Raw genomic sequence first — 6,420 nt, 5'->3', positions numbered from 1 at the left:
ACACCAAAACCTAACCCACACAGTGCCATTAATGGAGGGCAAAAGTTGGTAAGTTACAAAAGGCAAGGGGATTACTAGAAAAGTAAAGCATACCCAAGGTTCTTTTCATGAGCATCCAAATTCCTGTCCACTGATGCCCCATCAGGATGGGGCATGGACGGAACTGAAAGTATAAAGAGAAGCGAAACACTGAGAATTCAGTTATATAAGCATCTCTACTGCACAAAGGGAAAGGAACTGGCAGTGTAGACCCAGCGGGATCAGAGGAGTAGGTTTTGTTCCTAGATTGTGTGCCGGAAAAAAGATAAAGAGAGTAAATACTTTATTGGATGGTGTAATGGCCAGAAGGCTCAACGTCAGCACCCCAGATCTCTCATAACTCAATTTTGGTCTGTCTGTTGGACAGATGTAGTAGGTGAGATAAAGTCAAGCTTGAGGTTAGGAAAGGTCTTTAGGTTCCAATAGTGCCTGCCAGAGTGGACACTCTGGGCCCAAAGTACATTGCAGTAAGTCAAGAAGCTCTTGGGGATGGTCAGCAACCTCCTGATGCCTCTATGCCAGAGGGTCGTTATGGTGGTCCGTGTGACAAAACTTGCGGGTCATTTTCCTTAGGATGGCCGCAATCAGGAAGTCATAGCTTTGAGGTTGGCATGGGTCAGGGGACCAGACTTCTGGGGGCTGCAGCTGTATTTCTTCAAACTTAGCAAAAATCTCCTTGATGTGTTGAAGCATCCGTAGGCCCCCTTGCTCGCGTCGTTCCTGAGCCTCCTCCAGGAGGCCACTCAGCTGGGAAGCCTGCTCCGAGAGACGACAGGCCGCTGTTTTGGCCTGCCCCACCTGGGTTTCATGCATCTCTCGGAGGCGCCACTCCAACTCTGCCTGCTCTTCGGCCAGAAACCGTGCCATCTGCTCAAACTTATGGGCCACCGATGCCAGCTCTGTCTTTATCTGGCTCTTTAGCTCAATCACCCGTTTCTCCTCCTTGGCCTTCATTTTCTGCACAACTTCCAGGTGCTTCCTCAGTGGTTCCAAGTGGTTGTCCAGTTTCTCCTTGTACTCCTGCACCACCTCGTCTAAGGGCACCACGCTGTGCTGTCTGTGACTCCTGGATTCTCGACACACGACACAGATGGCCTCTTCGTCCACTTCACAGTAGAGTTTCAGGGTTTCCTGGTGTTTGGGACAATTCTGCTCGTCCTCACGGCTCCCTTGGCCAGAGGCTGGGCACATCTGCCGGATCACTTGGACCATGTTGGCCAGCTGCAAGTTGGGTCGAAAGCTCCGCTGGGAGAAGCTCTTTCGGCACTGCGGGCAGGTGAAGCGCTTCCTGGGGCCAGGAGGCGGAGGCGACGGTGGACTTGGAGGTAGAGGCCGACGCAGATCGTAGTCTTCCTCGTCCTCCTCTAACTCCGCTTCCTCATTCAGCTCTCTCAGGTCCTCATCCATGTCCCCAAAGTAATAGTCCAGGTATGCCTCCTCCTCCTCCCACACATAGTCCATGGTGCCCCAGTTGGATCCACCTAAGTCATTGGTCCAGAGCAGACCCTCGTCTTCCTCCTCCTCCACCTCCTCATCCATGTTGCCCACAAACTCTTCATCCAGCATGGCGGTGGCCCACTCCCTGGTGGTGGCCCCCACAACCTCCATTTCCTCCTCGTCTCCATCCCCCTCGTCTCCGTCAAACTCGTCCCTGTCCTCCTCATCCTCGTCCTCCTCCTCCTCCTTGCCCCACAGCTGGGTTACACACGCTCGGCAGAAGTTGTGCCCACAGTCGATGGACACCGGGTCTGAGAAATAATCCAGACAGATGGCGCACACCGCCTCCTCCTGAAGAGTCTGGATAGCATTGGGTGGATTGGCCGCGGCAGCCATCTTAGCGAAACGTCGGCCTTTTTAAGGTGGTGTGAGGGCTATGATGGGGTAGCTCTGGAGACCGGCACAGCCTCTCAACACCTCAGCTCTAACTCAGTCACAGAAATGTTCTCTAGACAAGTCACCCTCTACACAAAGTTCTCCAGAAAGCAAGTGAAAAAGGTACCGGTTAGCGACAAGTCTCTCAGGAGCAGAAAGTAAATCCAGCACAAAGCTCGATCAGCCTGCTCATAAACACCGCCCTAGTCACTTCCGGTCCCACCCATTCACTTCCGGTCTCCTGTCACGCACCCCAACCCCCACCCCAGTTCCGCTTCTCTCCAAAAAGATCATCTCCCATGATGAGAGCAGCGGAGGAGTGGAGTGTGAATCTTAGAGGGCAAAGAACAGAATCCTTTAAGTATGATAAGTTTAAACAGATACTATTCATTTCATTGGAGTCCTGGTGCGCTGCTGTAAGATAAGCACTGGGCTGAAAGGTCAGTTTGAACCTCTGGTTTGGCAGTTCAAACCCACCAGCCTCTCCTCAAAAACCCAATGCAGAGTCAGAACTGAATCCACGACACTTAACAATTATTATGGTGTATCTTGTGTCTCTTCTGATTTGTCTGTGTGCCTCAGCCACCAGACTATAAAATCCTCCAAAACAAAAAGTGCAAGTGACTTCACTTAGCTAGCCACAGGATTTTGTATTATGTCTAACACATGTTGCGTTACTGTTCACGTTTTTGGATGCCGTAGAGCTGATACCTACTCACAGGGACCCCGTATAGGAGTGTAGAACTGTCCCATAGGGCTTGAGCTTTCTTGGTTGAATCTGGAATCTTCTTTACGGAAGCAGATCACCAGGTCTTCTACATGCCCCTGTGTGGGCTTGACCCACCAACATTTCCATTAGTTGTTCACGGTTTAACTGCTGCACCAACGTATGTTGTTGTTAAGTGCCATTAAGTCAGTTCCGACCCATAGCGACCCTTGATAGGGTTTCTGAGGACCAGCTGGTGGGCTGCAAACCACAAGGTCCACAGTTCAAACCCACTAGCTGCTCCTCGGAAACTTAACAGAAACACGTATTGAAAATGGAGTCCTGGTGTGGTGCTGCAGTAGACTGCAAGGTTAGTTTGAACCTTAAGGTCATTGGTTCAAACCCACCAGCTGCTCCTCAGGAACCCTACATAGGGTCACTATGAGTTAGAATCGACTCACCAAGCTTAATATTGAAAATAGGATTTTAAAAAATTTTATTGACTCAAAGCTATTATCTTTGATGATCTTCCTGCTCCCACTGCCTATAAGCCAAAAGCTCCTCCTATTTTCAGGGAAAATTGCCAAGATGATTTTTGATGAATAATATAAACTGCTATAATTATGATTTGGAGCTGTGGTGGCTATGAACCACAAGGTCAGCAGTTGGAAACTACCAGCTGTTCTGCAGGAGAAAGATGAGGCTTTCTGCTCCCGTAAAGATTTACAGCCTCAGAAACCCTGTACAGGGTCGCTGTGAGTCGGAACCAACTCCACTGCACATAACAACAACAACAATAATTATGATTTAATCCAGTTATTGATTGATTATGACTTTCTGTCTTCAATTATGTATGCGGTACGCTCAATTTTCTTCTGAATTATAAGAGGCTGAGACTTTTGTTTAAGGTGTTCTGAGTTGATCTGTTCTTTGAAACGTCATATTTTTCTTATAAAATTGAAAATATCAGATGAAATTTAATATTAAAATGTGAAACACAAAAGACAGGAAGAAATCTGTTGCTCATCAACAGTTTTCAAAACCTAACTGGAAGCCAGCTTCTAAAGCAGACATGTTTTGAAAGAGCCCCAGTTTCTGTTGTGAGATTGCAGCTTAATAACCAGCCCAGCTCCACAGCAGAGTGAGTGTAGTGGGGTTGTATGAAAGAGATGCTGATGTAGGAAGTACCAGAGTACAAATTTTATGCTAAAAGTGAGATAGATAGAAAGACACCCAAGGTTTTAAAGTATAATATGATACTTGATTTGCATAGGGGAATTTATAGTCCACAGGCTGCTACCTGAAAAATAAATTAAAAAGTGTTAATAAGGGAAAGTTTGGAGGCACTTTCTTAGTCCAAGTGGAAGAGAAAGGTGACTTGGATGTTAGTGTTAGTGGTAGAGAAAGAAGTAGATAGATTTGGACAATATAACAGAATATGCTATTGAATTGGAATGGGAGAGTGAAGGAAGTCAAAATGACTGCTGAGTTTTTAATTTGAACCATTAGTTGGATAGAAGTGACCCTTGGTTAGAAGGAGGAGGAGGATGGTGAGGCCCTATTTTGGGTATGTTCATTGTGAAAATGGCAGCTGCTCCTTGGAAACCCTATACAGGGTTGCTATGAGTCACAACTGACTCGTTGGCACTTAACAACAGCAACATTATATATTAAGGATTCCTGGTGCAGCACTATAGGATAAGTACCGGACTGCAAACCACAAGGTCAGCAGTTCAAACCCACCAGCTGTTCTGCAGGAGAAAGATGAGGCTTGCTGTTCCCTTAATTCACAGCCTCAGAAATCCTATACACTTATGATTTGGAACTGATGCGTCCGCATCTAACAACAGTAATAATAGGGATTATTGATGAGTCATTGGTAAAATCATAGGTAGAGAGGAAGCAGAGTAGAAGAAATTGTAGGACGAAGTGTTGGAAATTATTAAGTTAAGATACCAGTAAACCCTAGCAAACGAGTGACTGCAAACAAGTGACCACTGTAGGAAATAAAAACCAGAAAACAGACTCCTCACAGAAGATAGAGATAACAAGAGTGTTGTTTAAGGCAGGATTGTGTGAGGGAATATTGTGGTGAAACTTGAAGACCATGAGCAAATGATGTGAACATAGAGTTTGGTAAGATGGAGATTGCTGATAATGTGAGGAACTTATCTTCATAGATTGCTCTTATTTTCTCAAATATAGGAGGCAAATGATCATTGAAGGAAGGAATAGAGAAGGTGTCTGCAAGTTTGAGAAGAAAGATGTCAAATAGTAATTTGAGAAAAATGAGATAGCAACCATAATCTAGAAATATAATAAGATTGTAAGTAGTAGAGTTTCTGGGTGGATGATGGCCGATTCGAGAAATGTGGCATACATGCAGAATGGAATCAGCAATGACAGTTGTCTGAGATTCCAGCTGGAGACTCAGTTGCTTGAGTGCAAAATCGCATTCCGGAGTCTCTACACCACAGATTTTCACACTATCCTTGCACCCACCATCTCAGTTAATAAGATCATCCTTCAGCCAGTTGTTTAGGCTAAAAACTTAGGTATCAGCCCTTGGCCTTCTATCCTGCACATCGCAATCCACTGACAATTCCTTTAGACATTACCATAAAACATATATCCCAAATCTGAGCTCTTTCCCACTCACAGCAAGTCAGTACTTTTACGTGGTTGACCTAGAAAAATGAATTGCTTCTCCTGCTGTACTATAGAGCAGTCAAAGTCATAGTTTAGCTTATATAAATGAGATATTCTTAAACCAAAAGTCTTCCAAATTTTTCCTCACATGTAGAATAAATGTGAAAGTCTTACCTTGTTTGTGATGCCTGCCCCTCTGGACTCTTCTCCTCTCTGCTCCTCCTCCTCACTTAATTCCAGCCCCACTGGGTTTCAGGAGATTTCTCTAACACTGATATCTCAGGCCAGCCTAAGACTTTTATGCTCTCATCTCATCTCATGCACATTGCCAGAAACCTGGTGTCACTTCATTCAAATTTCTGTGCCAATGATATCTCCCCAAAGAGGCCTTGTCTGGTCCATTTTTATCAACGCCTCCCTCTCTTCATCATTCTCTATCCCCCTGACATACTTCATTTTCTCTCTAATACTTATTACCCTTTTAAATTTCATTATCATGTGCTTTCTTGTTAAAGATCTATGTCCCTAAACAGAATATAATGCTCCAAATCAGGGATTTCCCCATGATTCTAGTCTATCTACAATAGTTGCTAATGCATAGGTCACATTCAAGACAATTCTTTACCTGAATTTATTCAAGTAGATGCTCTTGTTTTTTGCCATATAGGATAGCATATGGGTAATGACTGAGCTAATATCAAGTCAACGTTTTCCTTATTCCTTTAATTATATTCTATTGGCAAATTATCACAATTTGTTATGATATATTTCTCTCTGTGATGTTTGTAAAATCCACAAGGGCAAGGAACCTGTCTATTTTGCTTGCAGATGCATCCTCCTTCGTTTTCATAATTCCTTGAAATGTAGTATATGCTTGATAAATATTTATCAAATACATGAATAAATAAATCCAGGAATGTACATATGAAAAATTTATATTTCTCCTTTTTGTAAGAAAATGGAATTAGAATGGATTTTCTGAGCCATTCTTACAGGGGGCTCTGCCTCTAGAAAGCTAGCCATGAATATACTGCCCTCTCATGGTCCACTTCAGATTAAATTGGAAAAGGCATGCAGTATTCATTCTGTTATGTAAATTTGATCCTAAAGAGATCTCTACTCTAAGATAACTATGTCACCAAAGATTACCAATA

The 6,420-nt window shown here is 44.1% G+C and overlaps 1 pseudogene; it reads right to left on the bottom strand.

Moving 5' to 3' along the window:
* Positions 1 to 552: 552 nt before the first annotated feature.
* LOC102818061 lies at positions 553 to 1,872 on the bottom strand (annotated as a pseudogene).
* Between the last annotated feature and the right edge of the window lie 4,548 nt (positions 1,873 to 6,420).

Source organism: Chrysochloris asiatica, unplaced genomic scaffold, assembly GCF_000296735.1.
Source record: "Chrysochloris asiatica unplaced genomic scaffold, ChrAsi1.0 scaffold00007, whole genome shotgun sequence".
Lineage (NCBI taxonomy): Eukaryota > Metazoa > Chordata > Mammalia > Afrosoricida > Chrysochloridae > Chrysochloris > Chrysochloris asiatica.
The sequence above is the reverse complement of the archived record's forward strand: the minus strand, read 5'-3'. Positions and strand labels throughout refer to the sequence as shown.